At 45.4% G+C, this 27,824-nt stretch overlaps 1 protein-coding gene and 1 non-coding gene across 4 annotated transcripts in view; one reads left to right on the top strand and one right to left on the bottom strand.

Moving 5' to 3' along the window:
* Positions 1-27,824, top strand: part of CTIF (cap binding complex dependent translation initiation factor) — a 385,876-nt gene that overhangs the window by 207,072 nt on the left and 150,980 nt on the right. The gene's annotated exons all lie outside the window — the stretch shown is intronic.
* LOC119925985 lies at positions 27,042-27,179 on the bottom strand. Its single transcript, XR_005449905.1, has one exon. It is a non-coding gene; the product is annotated as a small nucleolar RNA SNORA7 (small nucleolar RNA).

Raw genomic sequence — 27,824 nt, 5'->3', positions numbered from 1 at the left:
TCCCCATTTTACAGATGAGGTAACTGAGGCCCAGAGAAATGAAGTGACTTGCCCAAAATCACACAGCAGATGAATGGCAGAGATGGGATTAGAACCCAGGTCTTTCTGACTGCCAGGCTCGTGCCCCATCCATTATTCTAAGATTCAAACTAGGCAAGAGGCAGTAGTAGGCAAGGCCCAAGTAGTTGGGGGCTTGAGCTTTTGAACAGACCTTGACATGGAGTCATTTTCCAGCCTCAATTTCCCCATCTAAAAATGGGCATTGTAATAGTGTGAGAGTTGATGGGACTTGTTTTGACGTTCTCGAGAGAAAGCACCCAGCATAGCCAAGGCCTTGCACATTGGCTCAAATAACACGTCACCCCACAAACATTCCTGCAAGTGTCCTAGTCAGGATGAACCGGTAGCATCAGTAGCTTGATTTAACATTTTAACGTATCAATGTAATAACTTCATGGATTGACTAACTTTCATTACGCTGTCAGGAAAAGCATTCTGCTCATAACTTGCTTCCTGCTGAGGTAATACCCTCCCCCATTCCTCTCGCTAGACCTCCTCCCTGCCCATCCAACATACCCCTCTGCTCTGCCCTCCCCCAGCAAAAAAAATCTCCCTTGTCCCGCAGTATTCGTCTTCCTCTCTCCCTCCCCCTGGCTTTTTTTCTTTTTACCTGTAACTTCTTTTCTTCCCCATCTTTCAGCCCCTTCCCACACTGGTCCGACCCCCACCCCATAGTTTTGCAGTCCTGGAAAGTGGGGGCTGCAATTTGGGGAAAGGGTCCCCCCCAGTGGTGGTGAAAGTGGTGATGTCAGCTGTCCCATTTAAGAAAAAATAACATTAGAAGTAAAATGAAGGAAAAGAAGTGGGAAATGGGAGGAGAGGGTTTGGCGTGTTGAAAGTGGTGGCGGGAAGCCGCAGAGCTGCCTTTAGTACAGTGCTGTGCACATAGGATGCTCTCAGGAAATACCCCTGATTGAGGGGACAGGACCAGGCTTACATAGCTATTGGGCAAAACCAATTGAATGGAACGCTGTATGAAATCAGTACACCAGAAGTGGAATTCTTCAGGCAGCCATGAAACCCTGTTTCTTCCCTATCATCCCACTCAGCATGTTCCTCTGACATCTTCGAAACCTTGGAATAGATGCACCTCTGAAGGACTTAAATCCAGGACCAGATTCCTTAGGAGTTTGAGGTTGGAGGGTGGAAGCTGGTGTTGGGGGGGGGGGGGGGGGGGGGGGGGGGGCGTGTGTGTGTGTGTGTGTGTGTGTCCAGTCATGGCTGTGTAAGCTCCCTCTAGACTGTAAGATAGTTGTGGGCAGGGAAAGTGTATACCAACTTAGTTATATTTTACTCTCCCAAATGCTTAATACAAACAGTTAAGTGCACAATAATCACTATTGATTGAGCTAATCTGCCCGTGTACCACAGCTGTTATACACTGATGAAAATGAGCGTTTAACTGGTATACCCCTCCACTTTTTTCCAAGGTATCTGTTAAGCACTTACTATGTATAAGGCACTGTACTGAGCCTTCGTGTAGATACAAGCTCATCTGGTGGGACACAGGCCATGTCCCACATGGGGCTCATAGTCTTATTCTCCATTTTACAGATGAGGTAACTGAGATACAGCCCAGGGTCACACAGCAGATAACTGCCACTCCATGGGGCCACAGGAGACCATAAGTGCTTTGTGGGCAGGGAATGGGTCTGTTTAGTGCTGTAGTGTACTCTCCCAAGTGCTTAGCACAGCGCTCTGCACACAGTAAGCTCTCAATAAATGCAAATGAATGAATGAATGAACTGGCGGGGCAAGATTAGAACCCAGGTCCTTCTGACTCCCAGACCTGTGTTCTATTTAATAGGACATACTGCTTCCTTTGTTTGGCTTCTATTTCCTTCCTTCCATTACTTTGGATTTTCATTTTAAATGATCAAGCAAAATCTGTCAGTGGCTTTGGAAGGCCCTAGCCTCTGTCTGTTTTTCTGTTTGTTCACTTCAAATCTTACCAGTACCTACCCTCTCTGCCTCTGCTTTCCCTCCTTGTCTGACTTCTCTCCAGGGCAGCATGCCCTGGAGAACTCCATTTTTTCAAGGGCAAAGGGAGGTGGAAAGCTGCTGAGGTGAGGGACCTTGCCTGCCTTAGGTAGAACAGGGAGCTGTTTAGCCCAGCTGCTCTCAAAGAGGCGGAGAGTCCTCTCATGCTCTGTAGGTCCCCCCACCCCCAGTTCAGAAATCAGCCAGCATCTGAATGATTTCTTCTGATGAAAGCGGAAGGGCCAAAACTTACTCTGAAGGCCCTCTGGGACCGTTCCTTACAATCAGCTTTGGGAATTTAAACTTTTGCATGTTCCTGGTTGCAGCCAGGGAATGAGGCAGGATGGGAGGCTCCTTCACATACTGATGAAGTTTTTAGTTATGGAAGCTGCCCTTGATGGAGGGGAGACTCACTTAAACCAATCAGCCCCAAGTGACTTAAATTATTGCTGTGAGATCTCCTCTTTCCTTTTTTTTTTTTTTTGGCAAGTTCCATTTAGAACGTATTCTCAATAGAAAAACTACAAAGGTATTGTTCTTCTGCTATTTCCAATTGAAATTATCATAAAAGGACCAATATCGGTTTACTTTTCAAACACATAGCTCAGGAAACTAGATTCATTCACACAGTAATCCTCTGTGGAAAATATCTCGGAGCACCAGGAAACCTGGGGGCGGGAAGGTGGAGCAGGGAGAGAAATCAAGCCAAAGGGCAGCCCCATCTGACTGAGTGACGAGGTGGGGAGAAAGAGCTGGCGTGAAATGTGAGAGGGCTGGGATTGGAGCCAGAGGCAGTTGCCGAGAGGCAGGTCTAGGCCCGGGAAGGATCAAGCAAGCAAGCAAGCACAGGTCAAGAAGTTTAACTGAAAAGAAGACCCAAACTGTGTGCTGAAAGCTAATCATCCAAAGGCAACACTGACAAGGACAATGGAACAGTTTATCTAAACACACACAAAAAAGAAAGGTTTTTTCTTTTTCTATCAATCATGGGGGCAGAGTTTGTTTATATTTAGGAGTTGTGGTGAATCCTTTTGTATACGTTTGTGGGGGTGGGGGGTGGTGAGAGGGATTAGTTTCTGAAGAAAGGGATGAGGGAAGGAAAGAAATCTTAGAGCCGGAAGGGACACTAAGAGGTCATCTGGTCCAGCCCGCTGCATCCAGACAGGTGACTGACTTAATAATTGTCAAGTATTTGTGTCCCAAGAATTCTGCTAAATAGTTGGGCAGATCCAAGATAACCAGAACTGACACAGTCTCTGTCCCAAACAGGGCTCAAGTTTAAGGGAGAGGGAGAACAGGCATTTCATCCCCAATTTAGAGATGAGGAAACTAAGAAGAATTAAGTGACTTGATGCAGGTCACGCAGAAGCCAAGTGGCAGAGCCAGAAGTAGAACCTAGGTCTCTTTTTTTAACGTTATTTGTTAAATGTTTACTTTGTGTCAAACACTGTTCTAAGTCCTGGGATAGGTACAAGTTAGGTCAGACACAGTCCCTGTCCCTCACAGTCTAAGAAGAGAGAACAGGTATCCCCATTTTACAGTTGAGGAGACTGAAGCACAGAGAAGTTTAGTGACTTATCTAAGGTCACATAGCACATAATTGGCAGAGCCAAGATTAGAACCCAAGTCTTTCTGACTCCCAGTCTTGTGATCTTTCCAGTAGACCACACTGCCTTTTTTGGAGCCCTGATTGACTCAGTCAATCAAATATGCCATCATTATCATTATCAGTCAATCATGGGTATTTATTGTGTCCTCAGCACTGTCTTAGGCAGTTGAGAGAGTCTAATGGAGGTAGGAGAAATGATCCCTGCCCTCAAGAGGCTTGCAGTCTAGCTGGGGAGGCAGACACAAAACAGTTTACAGATAGAAGAAGAGGAAGAAAAATGTCTACATAGATGAGTGAGTGCCTCCACAGAAAGGTGTGTAAGTTGATTTGTATGTACTTCTAGTGGGCAGGTGAGCCCATCTGGGACCAAGTACTGTACCTCATCCGATTGCCATGCATCACCCCAAGCACTTAGCACTCCTAAGTGCTGAACAAATAGCACACTTATTATTATGGGTGCATTCCAGAAGAACTTGAACTAAAAACTTTTCATTCATTCATTCAGTCGTATTCATTCATTCATTCAGTCATATTTATTGAGCGCTTACTGTGTGCAGAGCACTGTACTAAGCACTTGGGAAGTACAAGGTGGCAACATATAGAGATGGTCCCTACCCAACAGTGGGCTTGCAGTCTAAAAGGGGGAGACAGAGAACAAAACAAAACATATTAACAGAATAAAATAAATAGAATAAATATGTACAAGTAAAATAAATAAATAGAGTAATAAATATGTACAAACATATATACATATATACAGGTGCTGTGGGGAAGGGAAGGAGGTAAGGCAGGGGGGATGGAGAGGGGGAGGAGGGGGAGAGGAAGGAGGGGGCTCAGTCTGGGAAGGCCTCCTGGAGGAAGTGAGCTCTCAGTAGGGCCTTGAAGTGAGGAAGAGAGCTAGCTTGGCAGATGTGGGGAGGGAGGGCATTCCAGGCCAGGGGGATGACGTGGGCCGGGGGTCGCGGGACAGGCGAGAACGAGGCATGGTGAAGAGATTAGCGGCAGAGGAGCGGAGGGTGCGGGCTGGGCTGTAGAAGGAGAGAAGGGAGGTGAGGTAGGAGGGGGCGAGGTGATGGAGAGCCTTGAAGCCGAGGGTGAGGAGTTTCTGCCTGATGTGTAGGTTGATTGGTAGCCACTGGAGATTTTTGAGTAGGGGAGTAACAGTAACATGCCCAGAGCGTTTCTGGACAAAGACAATCTGGGCAGCGGCATGAAGTATGGATTGAAGTGGGGAGAGACAGGAGGATGGGAGATTGGAGAGGAGGCTGATACAGTAATCCAGATGGGATAAGATGAGAGCTTGAATTTATTGAGCACTTACTGTGTGCAGAGCACTGTACTAAGCGTTTAGGAAGTACATATTGGCAACATATAAAGATGGTCCCTACGCATCAACGGGCTCACAGTAGAGAAGCAGTGTGGCTCTGTGGAAAGAGCACAGGCTTGGGAGTCAGAGGTCATGGGTTCCAACTCTGGCTCTGCCACTTGTCAGCTGTGTGACCTTGGGCAAGTCACTTCACTCCTCTGGGCCTCAGTTCCCTCATATGTAAAATGGGGATGAAGACTGTGAGCCCCGCGTGGGACAACCTGATTACCTTGTATTTACCCTGGCACTTAGAACAGTGCTTGGCAGATGGTAAGCACTTAAAAATGTCATTATTATTATTATTATTAGAAGGGGGAGACAGACAACAAAACAAAACAAGTAGACAGGTGTCAGTACTGTCAGAATAAATAGAATTACAGCTATATACACATCATTAATAAAATAAATGGAGTAATAAATATGTACAAATATACACAAGTGCTGTGGGGAGGGGAAGGGGGTAGGGCCGGGGTGGGGGGGGGGGGCGATGGGGAGGGGTGGAGGAGAGGAAAAAGGGATGAAGGAAACGGGAAGTGTAGAGGAAGAGCCAGCAGAATTTAGTGCTGAACTAAATGTGGGGAAATAAATTAATCACTGGTATTTATTGAGCACTTACTGTGTGCAGAGTACTGTAGTAAGTGCTTAGGAGAGTACTGTACAACAGAGTTAGCAGACACATTCCCTTGCCCACAGTGAGCTTACATTCCAGAGGGGGGATGAGGGCTTAGCACAGTGCTCTGCATACAGCAAACTCTCAATAAATATGATTGATTGAGAGGAGGGAGTCAAGGATAAAGCCAAGATGGTGGGTTTAAGAGCCAGGAGTGATGATGGTATTATAAACGGTCATGGGAAAGTTTGATGATGGAGGTTTGAGAGGGAAGATGAGGAGTTCAATTTTAGACATATTTGACTTTTATCACCAGGTTTTCAAATATCTCCTCCTTCAAACTCCACTCATTCAGTCCTCTGAGGATAACGTCCTCCCCATGAAACTTCTTCATCTCTTTGAAGACGGTGATCGTCATCCTTAGCCTTCTCCTCTCCAAACTCATCAATCAATCAGTGGCATTTATTGAGCACTTCCTATGTGCAGAGCACTATACTGAGTCCTTGAGAAAGCACAATACCATATAGTTGGTAGACCTGATCCTTACCCACAAGGAGCTGGGGCAGGGAGGCACAGGAGACAACAAATCAGGAGAGGCAGTTTCCAGCTGGATCTGAAGGTGTATTGGGTTTCTGCTTAATACTTCTGGTCATCAGGCTAGCCTTTCTCAGCCCCAGAGCCAGCTGCCCTTCTAATAAGCAGCCCCACAGGCCTCAGTAAGTGGTGTGTGTAGCTCTTACACTCTCAGTAGACCACCCAAACCCAGAAATTGTAGCCAGGAAGGTTCCTCAAACCAGAAGTTGGATCGACAGGCGAAGTTTCAGGCACTGGAGGTATGAGGGCAGGGAGGGCAGAAGGGAAGAAGTTGAACCCTCTGCCAGGTTTTTTTATGAAACACTCAGTTTTCCTGGTACACAGGGGTTACATTGGCAAGAATCCCACAATCAATCAGTGGTATTTATTCATTCAATCACATTTATTGAGTGCTTACTGTTTGCAGAGCACAGTACCATGTGCTGGGAGAGTACAGTATAAAATATAATAGAGTCAGTAGACACATTTCTTACCCACAATAAGCTTACAGTCTAAAGAGGGAGACAGTCAATATTACAAAATAAATAAATTATGGATATGTATACATAAGTGCTGTGGGGCTGAGAGGTGGGAGTGAATAAAGGGAGCAAATCAGGGTGATACAGAAGGGAGTGGGAGAAGAGTAAATGAGGTCTTAGGGAACGCTTCTTGGAGATGTGCCCTTAATAAAGCTTTCAGGCTGGAGTCAGAAGCACCTGGGTTTTAATCCTGGATTTGCCACTTGTCTGCTGTGCGACCTTGGCCACTTCACTTCTAGGCCTCAATTTCCTCATCAGTGAAATGGGGATTAAGACTGTAAGCCTTATGCAGGACAGAGACTTTGTCCAAGCTGATTAACTCGTATCTACCCCAGAGCTTAGTACAGTGCCTGGCACATAGTAAGCGCTTAACAAATATCAGAATAAAAAATAATAAAAAGGGCTTGAAGTTGGCAAGAGTAATCATCTGTCGGATATGAAGAGGGAGGGCGTTCCAGGCCAGAGGCAGAGTGTGGGCAAGAAGTTGGTGGAGAAATAGACGAGATCGAGGTACAGTAGGATGACATTAGAGGAGCAAAGTGTGTGGGCTGAGTTTTAGTAGGACATCAGGGAGGCAACATAGGAGGAGGCAAGGTGTACTTTGAGTACTTCAAAGCTGATGATAAGGAGTTTCTGTTTGTTGTGGAGGCAGATTCGTGTTCTAGCCCTCAGAGCTGTGTCCACTCAGTGCTGTGTCCAGTGCCACATGCATGTGCACAGATATCCTATAATAACTATTTCGACCCTCTGTGTGGGGCGTTCTAGGTGTGTGTCCTAAGTGCTAAATCCTGGAATCCTGGATCTGCTCCTGGCTGACTGTGAGGACTCGGGCAAGGGGCAGCCCCTCTAGGGCTCAGTTTCTTTCTCTTCCTTCCTTCTCACTTAGCCATTCACAGGGCCGTTGGCCAGAGAAGTGACCTAATGTTTTCAACCAAAGAAATGCCATTCCGCCCAGTACTGTGCATCCAGCCCAGAATTCTGTCTACAGTGGTGGCCACAAGAGACGCTTTAGTCCTCTCTGATCACTAGCCTCCTAGAAATAATAATAATTATAGTGGTGGTATTTGTTAGGCGCTTATGAGCCAAGTGCTGTAGAAAGCACTGGGTAGATTCAAGGTCATCAGGTTGCACAGAGTTCCTGTCTTAAGTGGGGCTCATAGTCTAAGGGAGATAGAGAACAGGTACTGAATCCCCACTTTACAGGTGAGAAAACTGAGGCACAGAGAAGCGAAGTGATTTGACCAAGGTCAAAGAGTAGGCAAGTGGTAACACCCCAGCAGCTGTTCCTCTTGTACAAACTACTGGGACACTAGACTATCTGTGAGTCCAAGTCCAAATCTGCAATGGACTGCTCACCCTTCAGTGTATGCAATCCATCATCATCCGTCCCCAGTATTTAATGATCATCCATCGTATGCCTCAGAGCACTGTTCTAGGCACTCAGCGGGGACTATAGGTAAAGTATGAGGCCCAATCTCTGTCCTTGAAGAATTTATTATCTTTTGGGGAGGAGAAGTCAACATAAATTGTTGATAGTTAAAAGGGCATGAGTAATGCTATAAATAATGAATACAAGTGGATAAATAAATCAATATCATGTAAATAAAAAAGTCATAAGAATGCTGAGGTGGCTGAGGAGATCGTATGACATCTTCATGCTGCTTCATAATGCTATGAAGCAGAGTGGCCTAGTGGAAAGATCACGGGCCCAGGGTCAAAAGATCTGCGTTTTAATCCCGGCCATGTGTCTGCTATGTAACCTTGGGCAAGTCATTTCACATCTTGGTGCCTCAGTTTCCTCATCTGTAAAATGGAAGCTAAGACTGTGAGCCCCATGTGGGCGAGGGGCTGTATTATCTTGTATCTACCTCAGCTCTTGTTACAGTGCCTGGCATATAGTAAGCTCTGAACAAATACCACAGTTATTACAATCCCCATCTTCCTGTTGAACTCCCACTGAGTGAAGAAGACTCTGTAGACCCAAACTCACTGCTCCTAACCCCTCAACCAATGCTATTCCTCTTGACTGGAGCCTCCTCCCCCTGCTCAAACCCCCCTAGATCTCAGCTCATCCCATCTTCAGAGCCCTTCCCAAATCCCATCTTCTCCAGGAAGCCTTCCCTGAATGATTCTGTCATTCAACCCACATATTCAAGCCATCACTAAGTCCTGTCAGTTCTACCTTCGCAACATTGCTAAAATCTGCCCCTTCCTCTCCATCCGAACTGCTACCACATTGGAGTCAGAGGTCATGGGTTCAAATCCCAACTCTGCCAATTGTCAGTTGTGTGACTTTGGGCAAGTCACTTAACTTCTCTCTGCCTCAGTTACCTCATCTGTAAAATGGGGATTAAGACTGTGAGCCCCCCGTGGGACAACCTGATCACCTTGTAACCTCCCCAGTGCTTAGAATAGTTCTTTGCACATAGTAAGCGCTTAATAAATGCCATCATTATTATTATTAATATTATTGTTATCCTCTCCCGCCTTGATTATTGTATCAGCCTCCTTGCTGACATTCCTGGCTCCTGTCTCTCTCTACTCCAGTCTGTATGACACTCTGCTGCCCGGTTCATTTTCCTTCAACAATATTCAGACCATGTTGCCCACTCCTCAGAAAACTCCAGTGGTTGTCCATCCACCTCCGCATCACACGAAAACTCTTCACAATTGGCTTTAAAGCACTCAATCACCTTTCACCTTCCTACCTCACCTCCCTACTCTCCTGCTATAACCCAGCCCGCAAGCTTCATTCCTCTAATGCTAACCTTCTCACTGTACCTCGATCTTTTCTATCTCACCATTAACCTCTTGCCCACATCCTGTCTGTGGCTTGGAATGCCCTCCCTCCTCCTATCAGACAGAAAATTGCTCTCCCCAACTTCAAATCCTTATTGAAGGCACATCTCCTCCAAGAAGCCTCCGCTGATTAAGCCCTCCTCTCTTCTCCCACTCCCTTCTGTGTTGCCCTGACTTGCTCCTCTCATTTATCCTCTTTCCCAGCACCACAGCACATATGTATATATCTGTTATTTATTTTTTATGTATATTACCGTCTATCTTCCCCTCTAGGCTGTGAGTTCATTGTGGGCAGGGAATTTATCTGTTCATTGTCGTATTATACTCCCCCAAATGCTTAGTACAGTGTCTGCACACAGTAAGCGCTCAATAAATGATTGAATTGAATTCATTAAATCATATTCATTGCCCACTTACTGTGTGCAGAGCACTGTACTAAGTGCTTGGGAGAGTATAATACAACAATAAACAGACACCTTCTCTGCCCTCATGAGCATACAGTCTAGAGGGGGGAGACAGACATCAATAAAAATAAATAAATTACAGATCTGTACATAAGTGCTGTGGGGCTGGGAGGGGTGAAGAGTGAAGGGATTCATTCATTCAATTGTATTTGTTGAGGACTTACGGTGTACAAAGCACTGTACTAAGCGCTTAGGGAAGTACAATAGAACAACATACACATTGAATTGAATTGATTCACCTTAGTTATAATTATATTTATTAAGTGCTTACTAGATACCAAATGCTGGGAGAGATAGAAGTTAGATAGAGTCCCTGCCCAACTTGGGAAAACTGGTATTTTGTCCCCTTTTGACAGATAAAACTGAGACCCAGACAAGTTAAGTAACTTGGCCAAGGTAACACAGCAGGCAAGTGATAAAATCAGGACTAGAACCCATTTCTCCTGACTCCCAGGCCCATGGTCTTCCTTGGATGTGCTGCCTCCATGATAACAGGAGAATTGAAAATATGCAGAGAGGAAAAGAAATGTGAAAGGACAAGTTTCCGTGTAGTAAGATTTGTCTCAACAAGTGCCTGAGGAGAGACTGCACGGTTCACACAGGTACATGAAAATGACACACAAAGCTGCTTGAGCCTTCCACCTGTATGTGGCCCCTAGGAAAATCCTATGGGGAAGTGTGGGCTGCAAGTGCACTAATTGGGGGACAGAAGTAGGGAGCTCTGCACTGGGGGTCTAGCCATACTGGGTATCTCTCCGGGAGTGAAGAGGAACATTGATGGAACTAGAAAATTGGACTTTTGCAAAGTGTCCATTGCCCTACTGCAGAGTCACTGTGCTAAGTAACTACCACTAGTCTGCCATGTGACCCTGGACAAGTCACTTAACTTCTCTGTGCCTCAGTTTCCTCCTCTTAAAAATGGGGATTAAATATCTGTTGTTCTTCCCCTTACACTGTAAACCCCATGTGGGATAGACTGTGTCCAAACTGATTATCTTAAATCTATCCCAGTGCGTAATATAGTGTTTGATAAGCACTTAACAAATACCATATTATCAGTAGTAGTAGTACTAGTAGTAGTACTGCTTGGCAGTTGCCAATGAGGACAGAGCAAGGACTAGAACCTCGGTCTAATGACTTCCAGTCCCAGGCTCTTTCCACTAGGCCATATGGCCACATCATCCTAGTTTCATTAGCTTAACGGGTATCTTTGACACTTAGAGAAGCAGCATGGCTTAGTGGAAAGAGCACGGGCTTGGGAGTCAGATGATATGAGTTCTAATCCTGCCTCTCCCACTTGTCTACTGTGTGACTTTGGGCAAGCCACTTAACTTATCTGTGCCTCAGTTACCTCATCTGTAAAATGGGGATTAAGACTGTGAGCCCCACATGGGACAACCTTATTACCTTGTATCTACCCCAGTGCTCAGTACAGTGCTTGGCATATAGTAAGTGCTTAACAAATGCTATAATAATAATAATTATTATTATTATTAATGCATTTTATTCCTCTCCCCAATACCCATGTATATTTATTTGTAAACTGAATTCTACTCTGACATATTTTTACTACTTATTCTTTGTCCATTCTCTGATTCCCATTTTTGTAAATAACTTTTGTCCGTCCCACGACACTGGAGCCCCTTGAAGGCAAGGAATGGGTTTCTTGACTCTGTTTTATTCTCACAGGTTCTTAAAACCATGCTTCTTGCTGAGGGAAAGTGCAAAAGATGTTCAGGGGCTGGGATGTTTTCCACTACTTATTTCAAAGTGACACTCAGTCAGTCAAATTCTTTGAGCACTTTATGCAGAGCTCTGTACTAAGTGCTTGCGAGACTACGGTATAACAGTCAGTAGGCTCATTCCGTTGCCTGTCTACTTGTTTTGATTTGTTGTCTGTCTCCCCCTTCTAGATTGTGACCCCGTTTTTGGGTAGGGATTGTCTCTATCTGTTGCTGAATTGTACTTTCCAAGCACTTAATACAGTGCTCTGCACACAGCAAGCACTTAATAAATATGATTGAATGAATGGATGAACAATCTTACAGCCTAGAGAGGTAAAGAGACGTTAATATAAATAAATGAATGACAGATATGGACTTAAGTGCCGTGGGTTAGGATTGATGACTGAAGGTACAAATCCAAATGCAAAAGGATAGGCAGACTTGGGCAAGTCACTTAACTTCTTTGTGCCTCCATTTCCTCAGCTGTTAAATGGGGATTAATACTGTGAGACCCATGTACGATAGGAACTGTGTCCAACCTGATTAACTTGTATCTACACCAGCACTTAGAACAGTAAGTGGTTAACAAATGCCATTTTAAAAAAAAACCTCCATTGTACTCTCAAACGCACTTAGGACAGTGCTCTGCACACAGTAAGCGCTAAATAAATGCCATTGTTGATGACAAATACTTGGTGGGGGGTGACGGAGGTAGCCGGGTCTCCCAAATAGTTCTGTCCCTATGTACTCCTGATAGCACCAAATCATTCCTGATAACCCTGCTCTCCTTCTCCTATGGCCCTGAGGTAATTCGGTTGTTGCAGACAGTCTAGAGGCAGGTTATTTTACCCAGGGCCTCTAGCTTTGTCACAAACACCTCCAAGCTCTGACATGTTCCATCGAGCTTGTAAGGGAAGAAAACCACTAAGTTTTTTTTCACTCAACCCACATCCCTCTAGGGGAAAATCCATCTAAAGCAGGGACTGGAGACCAAAATCTCTCAGGCAGCAAGGAGTTGGTCCCCAGCTGCCTCCGTGGTCTCTCTGTGGTTAACAGGGAGGAAAATCACATCTAGATTATCCGAGATGATGAGGGAGTTGCCTTTCATAGCCCGCCCCACTGGCTGCAGGAGGGAGCAGGCTGGTTTTAGCTAATTGATCATGGGTGGGAGTTTGGTAAATGGCGCAGAGCCTTTTTTAAAAAATGATATTTTTTAAGAGCTTACTATATGAGCTTACTATACTACTGGGGTAGGCACAAGCCAGTCAGATTGACAACAGTTCGTGTCCCACCTGGGGCTCGCAGTCTTAATCCCATTTTACAGGTGACATAACTGAGGCACAGAGAAATGAAGTGACTTGACCAAAGTCACACAGCAGACTAGTGACGAAGCCAGGATTAGAACCCGGGTCCTTCCAACTCCCAGGCCCATGTGCTGTATCCACTAGACCACACAACTTCTCAGTGTGAACCAGGACCTCCAGCAGAACGGCTAGGTAGAGCCTTTAGAGAAACAGTAAGGAACAATTAAAGAGGCAGTCACTGCACATGCCCAGCATCAAAGGCAGCCCAAAATGTCTGGATATTTTTTAATGGTATTTGTTGAACACTTGCTATGTGCCAGCCACTGTAGTAAGCATTGGGGTAGATACAGCTAATCAGGTTGGACACAGACCATGTTCCACATAGGGCTCACAGTGATGGGGTAACTGAGGCACAGAGAAGTGAAGTAACTTGCCCTAGGTCACACAGCAGACAAGTGGTAATCAGGGGTTTCTTCCAGTCCTATATTTAGTCCTCCGATATTAGTGTGGTGTGAACTTTGGGCTCAGCCATCTGACCGTGATGAAAAACTGGCGTGGATCTCTGACCCATCCACCACCCTTCATCCCCCCTGGGGATTTTAGTATCAGAGGAACATGTAAGAAACAGCATTGCTAGTGGATAGAGCACAAGCCTGGGAGTCAGAAGGACCTGAATTCTAATCCCAGCAGTGCCATTTGATTGCTGGGTGACCTTGGCAAGTTACTTCACTTCTCTGTGCCTCAGTTACCTTATCTGTAAAATGGGGATTAAGACTGCGAGCCCCAGTGGGTCAGGGACTGAATCCAACCAGATTTGCTTGTATCCACCCCAGCTCTTAATAATAATAATAATAATAATAATAATAATGGCATTTTTTAAGTGCTTACTATGTGCAAAGCACTGTTCTAAGCGCTGGGGAGGTTACAAGGTGATCAGGTTGTCCCACGGGGGGCTCACAGTCTTAATCCCCATTTTACAGATGAGGTAACAGGCACAGAGAAGTTAAGTGACTTGCCCAAAGTCACACAGCTGACTAGTGGCGGAGCCGGGATTTGAACCCATGACCTCTGACTCCAGAGCCCGGGCTCTTTCCACTGAGTCACGCTGCTTCTCTAATACAGTGCTCGGCCCATAGTAAGCACTTAATAAATGCCACAGTTATTATTATTATTAGGAGCAGGGTCATTGAACATAAGCACTGCGGTTGTTCTGTCAAAGCCCATGTTGGGTTAACCCAGTCCTGCAGATGGTGCGGCTGGACCCGGGAGAATCCTTGGCATTAGTCCTGTTGTCCTGGGCTTGGGGAACTGACTGTTGCAGAGGTCCATTCGGGGATCCCTTTCAATTCTCAATCTACACTACCTTGGTGACCTCTTCTGCATCCAAAGCTTCGAGTTCCACCTCTTCATGGGTGACACCCAAATCAAAAAGTAATAATAATAATTGTGGCATTTGGTAAGTGCTTACTACATACCAAGTGCTTGGGCAGATACAAGCAAATGGGGTTGGACACGGTCCCCGTCCCACATAGGGCTCACAGTCCCCAATCCCCATTTTACAGATGTGGTAACTGAGGCATAGAGAATTTAAGTGACTTACCCAAGGCCACAGAGCAGAACCCAGGTCCGTCTGAATCCCAGGTCTGTGGTCTACCCATGAGACCATGCTGCTTCTCAGGGTTTTTTTTAAAATGATATTTATTAAGCGCTTACTATGTGCAAAGCACTGTTCTAAGCGCTGAGGAGGTTACAGGGTGATCAGATTGTCCCCATGGGGCTCACAGTCTTAATTCTCATTTTACAGATGAGGTTACTGAGGCACAGAGAAGTCAAATGACTTGCCCAAAGTCACACAGCTGACAATTGGCAGAGTCAGAATTTGAACCCATGACCTGGGTTGGAATCTGCCCCTCCAGCCCCAACCTATCTTCCTCTCTGTAATCTTGCCTTTCCACCTGCCTCCAGGACATCCGTACATCGATGTCACGCTGGCACTTTTTCTAAGTACTTAACTATGTGCCAAGCTCTGTACTAAGCACTGGAATATACAGGATAATCATTTTGTACACCGTCCCTGTCCCATATAGGACTCAGTCTTAATCCCCATTTTATGGATGAGGTAATTGAGGCACAAAGAAGTGTAATGACTTGCCCAAGGTCACACAGCAGACAAGTGGCAAAGCCAGTAAGAACATAGTAAGCACTTAACAAATACCGTTATTATTATTATTATTATTATTTTATGCTTAGGAAGTACAGAATAGCAAAATGGTGTGTTCCATCTCTACTCTGGGGAGGTGCATGGCGGGGATTCTCTCTCTATTGCTAAATTGTACTTTCCAAGTGCTTAGTACAGTGCTCTGCACACAGTAAGCGCTCAATAAATACGATTGAATGAATGAATGAACCTAGGTCCTCTGACTCCAGGCCCATACTCTTACAGCTAGGCCACTTGCCTTCAAGCCTAACATGTCCAAAACTAAACTCCTCATCTTCCCTTGCAAATTCCTCCATTTCATTTTCCCATCACAGTTGTCAACACTACCATCTCTCGAACTCACAACTTTGTCCTTGATTCTGCCCTATTTGTCAACCCCACCAAATTCAGACTGTCACTGAATTGTATCAGTTCCAAACTGTTTCTCTTACTCTCCATCCAAACGTCTACTACCCTGGTTTGGGCACTTGCCATACTGAAGCCTGAGCACTAGATCAGCATTCTTGCTGACTTCCCTGCCTCAACGCTCTCCGTTCTCCAAAATATACTTCATTCTGCAGCCCAGCTCACTTTTCTAAAATGTCATTCTGGAGTGTGGTTGGTGTGGTCTTGGAATTCTCTAAACAGAAACTAATACATGAAGCAAGGGAGCCCTGAGGCCCGAGAAGACATTGGAAAAATTCTGGTGTGTTAGAGCAGGAAATATGTCTACCAACTGTGTTATATTTTACTTTCCCAACCTCTTTGTACAGTGCTATGCATACAGCAAACACTCAGCAAATACCACTGATTGACTGGGAGAGAGACAGTTTGTGGTTTTGAACAAGTTACCCCCTGCTTATATTTACATCTACAGTTTCCGTTCCCTTTCTATAACGTGAGCCTCCCCTCCCTCCCCTGTCCCCCCACCAACCCAACCACTAATATTTCATTTAGATCTTCAGTTGGGCAGGGCGTGGTGTCATCTTAAATCTCTTTCCCTTCCTTCCATTTCCTCCCTGGTAATGTGGAAGTGGAGATGAAGTAGAGATAGAAAAAATAATTTATTTTTGCCATTAAAGGCCCTGCTTATACTTTCAAGTTGAGTCCTGACACCAAAACTATTGTTTGTTTATGATATTTATTAAGCATTTACTGTATGCCAGACACTGTACTAAGCACTAGGTTAAAGATACAAGGTAATCAGGTTGGACACAGTCCATGTCCCACATGGGGCTCACAGTCTTAATCCCCATTTGACTTTCAAGGTGACTGAGGCACCGAGAAATGAAGTGACTTGCCCAAGGTCATACAGTAGACAAGTGGCAGAGCCGGAATTAGAACCCAGGTCCTTCTGATCCCAGGCCCAGGCTCTATCCACTAGGCTCCGTTCCTTATGAGGGAGAGGAAGACTTGATCCTTCTGGGCTAAAGAGTCTCCCTCCCCAGCTGAAACTTAGGTCTCCGAATACAGGCCCCCTTTCTTTTCAAAGCTATTTAAGGCCTCCTGTGAGCAGGGGGAGGCTGTTGAAGGCTCAATACCTGTGTCTTTTGAAGTGAGGAGTGTGGCAGAGAAACTTCAAGGAGCATGTGGCCATCAAGCCTGGACTCTGGGCTAGGAGCCAGCATATGGAATATGTCTGGACAGAGCTGTCCATCTGCCCCTGAGGAAGGGGCAGGCCTGTCTCCTTGGTGGCACCAGCTTGTCCTGTGGTCCGAGGGAATCCCGCCTGGTGACCGATGGCTCAGTCAGTGCCCAGACACTCCAACAGTGCCCTTAGAACAGTGCTTGGCACATAGTAAGCACTTAACAAGTACCGTAATTATTATCAGGCCGGGCTTCAGCTCGAGTGGTAGGCCTTAGTCCTTGAACTGCAGTTCCCTTTACAGCCCTCCGGGGAATTCCAGGTCATGACCCTGAGCGACCGGCTCCTGGAAAAATAAAGCCATTGAGAGCCAGAGCTGTCCTATCTTATGGAAAAGGGCTGGGTGGAAATCAAGCCCAGCAATTCCAGTTTGTGTGGGAGTCCAGACCACCTGTTTACTCATTGGCTGGCCAAGAGCAAGCCACTTTTTTATGATATTTGTTAAGCACTTACTATGTGCCAGACACTGTTCTAAGTGCTGGGATAGATGCAAAGTAATCTGATTGGACACAGCCCATGTCCCACGTGGGGCTCACAGTCTTAATCCCAATTTTACGGGTGAGGTAACTGAGAAATGGAATGACTTGTCTAGGGTCACAGAGCGAACAAGTGGTGGAGTCAGGATTAGAACGCAGGTCTCCCTGACTCCCAAGGCCTGTGCTTTAACCACTAGGCCACTTCATTTCTCTGTGCTTCAGCTTCCCCAACTACAATGAAACAGTGATAATTTGCCTCCCTTCAGTAAGTAACAGGGATGTCTTGAGAAATGCTAAAGTAAAGATCATGGGCCTGGGAGTCAGAAGGTCATGGGTTCTAATCCCACCTCCATCTTTTGTCTGCTTTGTGACCCTGGGCAAGTTCCTTCACGTCTCTGTTTCTCAGTTACCTTATCTGTAAAATAGGATTAAGACTCAGAGTACTATGTGGGACAGGGACTGTGTCCAACCCAATTAGCCTAACTTCTCTGTGCCTCAGTTACCTCATCTGAAAAATGGGGATTAAAACTGTGAGCCCCCCCCGTGGGACAACCTGATTACCTTGTATCTACCCCGGCGCTTAGAACAGTGCTCGGCACATAGTAAGTGCTTAACAAATACCATAATTATTATCATTATTAGTAGCAACCCCAGCACTTAGAATAGTGCCTGACACATAGCAAGTGCTTAACAAATACCACAATTGTTATTATTATTAAGCGGTGGCCAGAACTCTACTACAGAATTAGGAAGTGTTCTTCCAACAGCAGACATCTCTCTTGCTTCAGCCAAATGCAGGGATGGAAGAAACAGTTTTGAGCATGTGTGTGGCATCATACAGCGTGACTACACAAGGCAGTTCTACACTGAAAGAGGCCAAAGGAAGGAGAGGAGATACATCATCCCAATTTCCCCAGAGATGTCACGAACTTCTAACATGCAGTTTTTCAGGACTTCCACCCCAGTGTGTTAGAATAGCTGACTGTAGCTGTAAATGGGCTTTGAACTCCTTGGGAAAAGCGTGCTCTAGAAATCAAAGGTGGAAGCATGGTCTAGTGGAAAGAACGCAGCCCTGGGAGTCAGGAGACCTGGATTCTAATCCTGTTTCTGCCACTTGCCTGCATGTGACCTTGGGCAAGATACTTAACTGCCATGTGCCTCAGTTTCATCATCTGTAAAATGGAAATTAAATGCCTATTTTCCCTTCCACTTAGACTATGAACCCCATGTGGTTATGGCAGATACAGTCCAATCCAATTGTATTTATATCTATCCCAGCACTTAGTTTGACCCATTGTAATCTCTTAACACCCCAATTATTATTATCATTATTGTTAAAAACCAGACTGAAGATGAACCAGTAATTTCTCACCCCCTCCAGCCCATACATCACTTACTGCCCGCATCATTTTTCTAAATCATCATTCCTCCCACACCTTCCCTATCCTCAAAGACCTATAGTGGCTGCATATCCATCCCTGTATCAAGCAGAATCTCCTGACCATTGACTTGTAGGCTCTCAATTTTCTATCTCCCTTACTACTTATCCTTGCTATGCCAGCCCTTTAACACAGTGCCAGGAACATAATAAATACTTAACAAATTGATCAATCAATCCATTGTATTTATTGAGTGCTTATTATGTACAGTGCAGAGCAACACAACACAGACACATTCCATGCCCATAACGAACTTACAGTGTAGAGGGGAGACACAAATAGTAGCAGTATTAATAGGTTAAATAAATTGAATAAGGATTAAATTCCCCCCCTCCACCCCACCAATTCAGACTGTGAGCCCTATATGGGACACAAACTGTTTGTAATAAGTTCGTAATAAGATACAGCTGATTATCTTCTATTTAACCCAGTACTTAGTACAGTGCCTAGCACATAGTAAGTGCTTGACAAATGCCATTAAAAAGGGTTTTTGTAAAATTTAAACCTAAGCAGGTAGGACCGTTTGTATTTGAAAAATGCCAGTGTCAACCATAGTACAAACTTTGTGAATGCAGTCAGCCAAAAAGGCTGGTGTAGAGACTTGCCCTCCCTTCCACAGTAAGCCTGAATGAAGGTGGCACTTCAGGTGCTGGCAGTGACATCTCTGGGGAAATTGGGAAAATGTCTCTCCTCTCACTCCTTTGGCCTCTTTCAGTGTACAGCTTTTGGGTTCCAAATAAGCCACTCCATTTCTAATTTCCACTTTTTAAAAATGTATTTGTTAAGCGCTTACCATGTGCTGGGCACTGTTCTAAGAGCTGGGTAGATTCAGGATAATCACTTTGGACACCGTCCTTGTCCCATTTAAGGACTCACAGTCTTAACCCTCACTTTACAGATGAGGGCACTGAGGCCCAGAGTGGGTTAAGTGGGTTGCCCAAGGTCACACAGCAGACAAGTGGCGGAGCAAGATTAGAGTCCAGGTCCTTCTTAGGCCCAGGCCCATGCTCTATCCACTTGGCCATGCTGCTTCCCCACTTGCGTTTCTGCCTGTATTCCCCATGAGACTGTGAGCTCTTGAAGGCCAGTGTATGGTTGTCTTGCCTCTGTTGTAAATTCTCAAGTGCTTAGTACAGCATTCTACACTGTAAGCCCTTCCAGACTATAAGCTCATTGTGGGCAGGCAGCCTACCCACCAAGTCTTTTATATTGTACTCTCCCAAACCCCTAGTACAGTGTTTTGCATAGAGCAAGCGACAAATAAATACAATTGATTGATTGACGGACTGCACTCAGAAGCTCAGAAAATACCATTGATGGTTACTGTTGATGACGAAGATGTCGCTTCGTCTGTTGCAGTAGTGTGTGGGGGGTGGCTTGGTGTCCCTTGGATCCCAGGAAAACATTGCTGAACTGGATACTTCTTGTCTGCTGTTCAGCTTCATGCAGACAGAAGCAGTGGTAGAGCACAGTTCTGGGAGTCAGAGGATCTGGGTTCCAATCCTGTCTCCACCACTTGTCTGCTGTGTGACCATGGGCAAGTCACTTCACTTCTCTGGGCCTTGGTTACCTCATCTGTAAAATAGGGATTAAGACTGTGAGTCCACATGGACTGTGTCCAACCAGACTAGCTTGTATCTACCTCAGTGCTTAGAGCAGCTCTTGGCATATAAGCGCTTAAATACCATACAGAAAAATCCAAAACAGACAGACAACCAGGTTTGATGTCCATGCTGGCCTTTATTTACTGATGTCAATGTAGACTGGGAACCAGCTGATACTGACATACCAGCCAATGAGTCAAGACAAGATGGAGCTTTTTGCTGCCTTTCACAAGGAGCAAGAAGAGGCTAGCTACATTCTCTGAGGGGCTGACTAGCCTTCTGAGATCTCCCATGATCCTCTCAGCCTTAGTGATCGTGTCAGGGGGCTCCCTGAGCGAGCTATACTAGCTGGTCGGTTCTGGCCCTGGCCCCCTCACTAGAGTGATCTCTAGCACTAAGAAGCAATAAAGAGCTGAAGGAGGCTGACAGGGTGGTCTGGTTAGGTGGTTAGCTCTCCTTGGAGAGAGATGATAGCATTATTACCCTAATGTCGGTGTGGTATTTTGTCCTTGGCTCATCCTCTGCGCAGCATATTTTTTTTTCTCTTTTGTTTCCAAAGCCTGCAATCATGGCCCTGTCTCCTGGAGGGCTCCCGAGCTCCTCTCCCGCTCTTCCTCATGCAGATGTGAGGCGCTGAGTTGAAATCTGCTCAGAGCGGAAAACAAGAGGCTTTCCTACCCAAATTAAATTTTAACCTTTCAACGTGAGCCCCCCGGGGGCTGCAGTTAGCGATTTTTATCATGGATTTAATGTGGCGGGTCATGAATGCTTTGCCTTCTCGAGTCACTGAGCCCACCCCTCGGATCCATTACCGTGATCTCTTGAAAGGAAGTGAATGGGTGCCTTGCTTCTGTTGCACACTCCCAGATGCTTGATACAGTGCTCTGCACTCCCTCTAGACCCTAAGCTCGGTGTGGGAAGTGAATGTGTCTGTTTATTATTGTATTGTACTCTCCCAACCACTTAGTACAGTGCTCCGCACACGGTACATGCTCAGTTAATATGACTGAATGAATGAAAGAGGTGAATGGTTAAATGAAATGCTCAGAAAATACCATTGATGATCATCGTCGATGGTGATGACAAGGATGTCATTCCCAGGGACTCCTTTCCTGGAGTCGGTAGCCTTCCCACTAGCTCCTTGCTCTGAGATCATTTCTTCTCCGTTCCCATTTTCTGAGGGATTCACCATTCTGACCACCCTGGGACCCCTTCTGAAAGGTTGTCATCAGAACCAAACCCGGACTGCGGCACCCTCTGCCCTTCTGCCGCCGCTCTGGGTGCATGTCAACTACTGTGAGGCTTGAATCTGCCTCTGGGGCACCTCTGCAGGTGGACATTCTTGGAGCCTGTTGCTTCATCTGTAGAATTGACATAAAAATCCTCATCTTCCAGTCTGGGTGGCAAGGAGGGAAATTGAAGTCAATGAAGTTAGCTCAGTATTCACCCCAGCAAGTCGAACAGCTCTGCCTGTGCTTCCAGGGTGGAGCAGTAGGGAGGCGGTGATCCTCTTGGCCTTGGAAGATCACATCCTGTTTGAACTTGACATAGGCTGGATTAGTTTATTACTTTATTTTCCAATGTTTTTTGGCATGTGTATTCCCAACTCTCAGCAGTCAACTAGGTGAAGATGGTCCGACATTTTCTGGTTACGAGAAAAAAACAAAATCCCCAACCTATTCCTGAATGAAAACATATATGTTTTCCATTCTCCTCCCTTGGCCCATTGAGCAGGGAAGAACCACAGGTTTGGTGGGGTGGGGGAAGCGATTGCAGGAGTTATTCGTCCACTTTTAGCTGCATCCATGAGGAAAAGGTGAACTCAGGATTCCCAAATTGGCTGCTGAAAGCAGCTTCCCGAGATGTTTACATTTTCAAGAGAACCCATTCATATCAGCCACAGTACACGCCCACTTTGCTGTCACCAAAAATTAACAGTCCTCTTTATATCACTGGCCAGTGACATTATGGTGCAGGGTGGCTCAGTGGAAAGAGCATGGGCTTTTGTCATGGGTTCAAATCCTGGCTCCGCCACTTGTCAGCTGTGTGACTTTGGGCAATTCACTTAACTTCTCTGGGACTCATTTGCCTCATCTGTAAAATGGGGATTAAGACTGTGAGCCCCCCCATTGGACAACCTGATCACCTTGTAACCTCCCCAGCGCTTAGAACAGTGCCTTGTATTAGAACAGTGCCATTCTTCTTCTTATTATTATTAATACCCAGGAAGGAGTGTTCGCTTTTACTCCTGAATAGACCTGGAAATATTTGTGGGCAGGGACTGTCTCTCTGTGTTGCCGAATTGTACTTTTCAAGCACTAGTACAGTGCTCTGCACACAGTAAGCACTGAATAAATACGATTGAATGATTGAAATAGTGCCACTTCAAAGACAGCAGGAAAACTTCATGAATCAGGGAGAAGCAGCATAGCCCAGTGGATAGAGCCTGGGCCTGGGAGTCAGAAAGACCTGGGCTCTAATCCCGGCTCCACCACATGTCTGTTGCGTGACTTTGGGCAAGTTACTTCACTTCTCTGTGCCCCAATTACTGCATCTATAAAATGGGAATTGAAACTGTGAGTTTCATGTGGAACAGGGACTACGTCCAACCTGATTAGCTTGTATATACCCCAGTGCTTAGTACAGTGCCTGACATATAGTAAGCGAAGTTTTTCTATAGTGAAGTTTCTGAGCGCTTAGTATAGTACTCTACACACGTAAGTGTTTAATAAATACCATTGCCAATGCTTAGTACAGTGCTTTCTGCACATAAGTGTGGACTGACTTTCCTGTCACTGTAGATGGCACTACCATCCTTCCTGTCTCACAAGCCCGCATCCTTGGTGTTATCCTCGACTCCACTTTCACGTACACCCCACACATCCATTCTGTCACCAAAACCTGCTAGTCTCACCTCTGCAACATTGCCAAGATCCACCCTTTCCTCTCCATCCAAACCGCTACCTTGCTGGTTCAATCTCTCATCTTATCCTGACTTGATTTCTGCATCAGCTTCATCTCTGATCTCCCATCCTCCTGTCTCTCCCTGCTTCAGTCTATACTTCACTGTGCTGCCCAGATTATCTTTGTACAGAAACGCTCTGGGCATGTTACTCCCCTCCTCAAAAATCTCCAGTTGCTGCCTGTCAACCTACGAATCAAGAAAAACTCCTCACTCTCAGCTTCAAGGCTCTCCATCACCTTGCCCCCTCCTACCTTACCTTGCTTCTGTCCTTCTACAGCCCAGCCCACACCCTCTGCTGCTAAGCTCCTCACTGTGCCTCGTTCTCACCTGTCCCACCTTAGACCCCCAGCCCACGTCCTTCCCCTGGCCTCGAATGCCCTCCCTCCACACATCCGGCAAGCTAGCTCTCTTCCTCCCTTCAAAGCCCTACTGAGAGCTCACCTCCTCCAGGAGGCCTTCCCAGACTGAGCCGCCTTTTTCCTCTCCCCCTCCCCATCCCCCCTGCCCCACCTCCTTCCCCTCCCCACAGCATTTGTATATATTTGTACAGATTTATTACTCTATTTTACTTGTACATATTTACTATTCTATTTATTTTGTTAATGATGTGCATATAGCTTTAATTCTATTTGTTCTGACAATTTTGACACCTGTCTACATGTTTTGTTTTGTTGTCTGTCTCCCCCTTCTAGACTGTGAACCCCTTGTTGGTAGGGACCGTCTCTATATGTTGCTGACTTGTACTTCCCAAGCGCTTAGTACAGTGCTCTGCACACAGTAAGCACTCAATAAATACAATTGAATGAATGAATACATGTTTAATAAATACCATTACTACTGCTTGGGGGCACGTACATAAGCACTAGAGGTAACTGATGTATTGAAGTAACTTGGAGTTGCTGGAAGGGAGGAGGGCATTTTGGAGGAGGTGGGCCTTCAGGAGGAGTTCAAATATTGGGAGAGTTGTGATCTGGTGGATTTGGGGAGGAAGGAAGTTCTCATGTCAGGGGAACAGCATGAGTGAGAGGACAGAGGCAGAGAGTTAAAAGCCATAGCACCTTAGGAGCCAAACAGTCTAGCCCAGCTGGTTATACAGCTGCTGCTGCTGCAGAGCACTGAAACCTGCCTTGTCCCCAGAGTACCCCCAAATCTTCTCACTGTACCTCAAGCTCATCTATCTCACTGCCTACCTCTCCCCTTCATCCTGCCTCTGGCCTGGAATACCCTTCCTCCTCACATCAGAAAGACAATTGATCTCCCCATTTTCAAAGCCTTATTGAAGGCACATCTCCTCCAAAAAGTCTTACCTGATTAAGTCCTCCTGTCCTCTTTTCCCACTCACTTCTACATCACCCTGACTTGGTACATTGATTCATTCCCCTCTCCCAACCCCACGGCATTTATGTATTTATCTGTAATTTATTTATTTATTTATATTAATCTTTGTCCTGCCTTCTAGACTGTGAGCTCATTGTGGGCAGAGAATGTGCCTGCTTATTGTTCTATCGTGCTCTCCCAGACACTTAGTTCAGTGCTTTGTACATAGTAAGCACTCAGTGAGTATGACTGAATGAAATGAATGAATGAAATTGTCCGGCAGGCTTAGAGAGAGGTGGTCGGGGGATGGGAGGGGTTGGCTGGCCTTCACAAAACTCCAGGGCTGGGGATGAGGTGAGCCTCCAGCTCAGCCCCAGAGCTTGGTAAGGTGAAAGAAATCCCACGGGCCCTGGTTCACCAAGTAGGGGCTGCAGGCCTTTGGCAGGATTAAGTCCAGAAGCCGATAAGTGGGCTCTACATCCAGTCTCTCTCTTCCTCCGTAAGGCAAGATGGGCTAACCACTGACCAACCTGCCCCCAAACAGGAGGCGTGAAACTTTTCACATCAATCCCTGGAGCTAATCCTGTTTTCTGGTGGTCCTGACCGGGTGCCCTGAATAACTAAAAGTCAGATGCTTGTGTTAGCTTATCCCAGAGGCCTGAAGTGCCAGAGAAAAGCGTGTGCCTGGCTGACAGCGGGGACCGTGTGGCATTGGTAAATTTGAGGCCAAGGCACATTTTGCAGGCCAGATGGCCTGCTTATTGCAGGCCTAATGGCTTATAAAGTGTATTAAGTCTGCCTGACAACCTCATATTATAAAGCAAGATTGAAATGATAACATTAACAATAATAATGCACTCAAGCGAGGTTATTACCACTGTTCTTATTGCACTGACTGTCTCCTTGCACCACTTTTCTGAATGGCTTGGGTCTCTCCATTTACAATTTGTGTATCATCAATTGCGATAACATTAGACATTGGATTTCCCCAGAAGCTTTAATTGCTTCAGATATGATTGACTGACTGACTGGCACTTGATCTAAAATATTCTCTCACGTTCATTTTTTAAAATTTCAAATATATCAAGAGCATCATGTACATTGTCAGTATTGTTACTATTATTAATTGAATACTGTATTTTAGAAATGAGGAATAATTTGATAAATGATTTAACAGAAGAATATTCATTGACTTGAGGTGATGAAAGAGATAAATAGTAATAATTATAATAATAATAAAGCTGTGAAATTCAAAAGTATGCATTCAGATTTGTATGCTTTTTGACAGCATGTTTTCCATGTAGTTTTTTGGTTTTCTTCACCAACTCTTCCAAAACAAAAAGAACAGATTTTGAAAAGCTTCCCTTTTTTGGTTTGTTTCCGCCTTTTCAACTGCCCTGCTTTTCCCTCAAGTTGGTCTCAGCTTAGTCTTTCAAACACTGTGCTAAGCACTGGGGTAGGTACAGGACCATCAGGTCACACCCACAGTTTCTGTTTCACATGGGGCTCACAGTTTGAGATAGGGAGAACAGGTATCTTATTCCCATTTTATATGTGAGGAAATGAGGCACAGAGATGTTAAGTGACACAGTCAAAGTCACACAGTAGGCCAGTGACAGTGCTGGGACCCAGGCCTCCTGGCCAACCATCCCAGTTTCCTTCCATTGGACCAAGCTTTCTCCCTTTATTTTCTTGATGTTTTTTGTTTCCTCTTTCATCACCTCAAGTTGATGAATATCCTTCTATTACATCGTTTATGGAATTATTCTTCGTTTCCAAAATACAATATTCAATTAAGCTGTCCTGTAGCACATTCAATTCCCAATGCAATCGTAATTTATATTACTTTTTTGTTCCCTCATCATTTTGATATATTCATATATCAAAGCACTTAGTACAGTGCTCTGCACACTGTAAGCGCTCAATAAATACAATTGATTGATATTTATATACAGACAGTCCTGAGACTTATGACCTAGTTTGTTCCTGAGAGCTGCATCTGAAGTAGCAGTGCTGAAATTTGGGACCAGTTTTCTCATAAGAACAGTGTGACAAAAGGGAGGCTACTTCCTGAGCCCGGGTCAGGTATCCGATTTTCCCCAAAATTACCCAGAATTCTGTATTCAGTCAATCATGGTTAAGTAGTCTTGTCTTACACCATCAAGTCTTCTGTGACCCATAGCGATGCCATGGACACATCTCTCCCAGAATGCCCCACCTCCATCTACAATCGTTCAGATAGTGTATCTGTTGAGTTTTCTTGGTTAAAATACACAAGTGGTTTACCATTGCCTCCTTCCATGCAGTAAACTTGAGTCTCCACCCTCAACTCTCTCCCATGCTGCTGCAGCCCAGCACAGGGAAATTTTGACTTGTAGCAGATTGCCTTCCATTCGCTAGCCACTGCCCAAGCTAGGAATGGAATGGGTGGGATTCTGCTTGACTCTCCCTCCCGTGGTCAAGGCTGGTTGAGTACTGGAAACTCTCCAGATACGACCCTGAGAGGGGGTTAAGTAGTAGTAATAATATTTATTAAGCATTTACCACATGCAGAACACTCTACTAAGCACCAGGAAAACATGCATAGGTGGGAATTAGCCATGGTGCCTCATGGGGCTCATTCATTCATTCAGTCATATTTATTGAGTGCTTACTGTGTGCAGAGCACTGTACTAAGCACTTGGGAAGTACAAGTCGTCAACATAAGGGCATATAATGGCTCACATTCTGAAGCAAGTCATGTAGCTCCAGTACTGTGAGTATATTGTGTCAGACAGGTTCCACGATAATCAGCTGCTTCTTCAACAGAGGTAAAATGAACGTGTCAACGCTCTTTGATGACCAGCTCATAGCCTCATCCCTCCCCTCAATTAAGGTTTTAAAAGTTTCCCCGTTTCCACTCACCCACCCACAGCCCATGCCCCAGTACCTAGAGCCATAAAGGAGGTTAGTGAAAAATTGAAACCAGTGTGTTGCATAGCTGAAACAGGGTGTAAATTTAGAAACATTCCAAGTCACTTCACTTCTCTATGCATCAGTTTCCTCATCTGTAAAATGGGGATTGAGACTGTGAGCCCCACGTGGGACAAAGAATGTGTCCAACCCAATTTGCTTGTATCCACCCCAGTGCTTGGTACAGTGCCTGGCACACAG

This window comes from Tachyglossus aculeatus, chromosome 3, assembly GCF_015852505.1.
Source record: "Tachyglossus aculeatus isolate mTacAcu1 chromosome 3, mTacAcu1.pri, whole genome shotgun sequence".
NCBI classification, from domain to species: domain Eukaryota; kingdom Metazoa; phylum Chordata; class Mammalia; order Monotremata; family Tachyglossidae; genus Tachyglossus; species Tachyglossus aculeatus.
The sequence above is the reverse complement of the archived record's forward strand: the minus strand, read 5'-3'. Positions and strand labels throughout refer to the sequence as shown.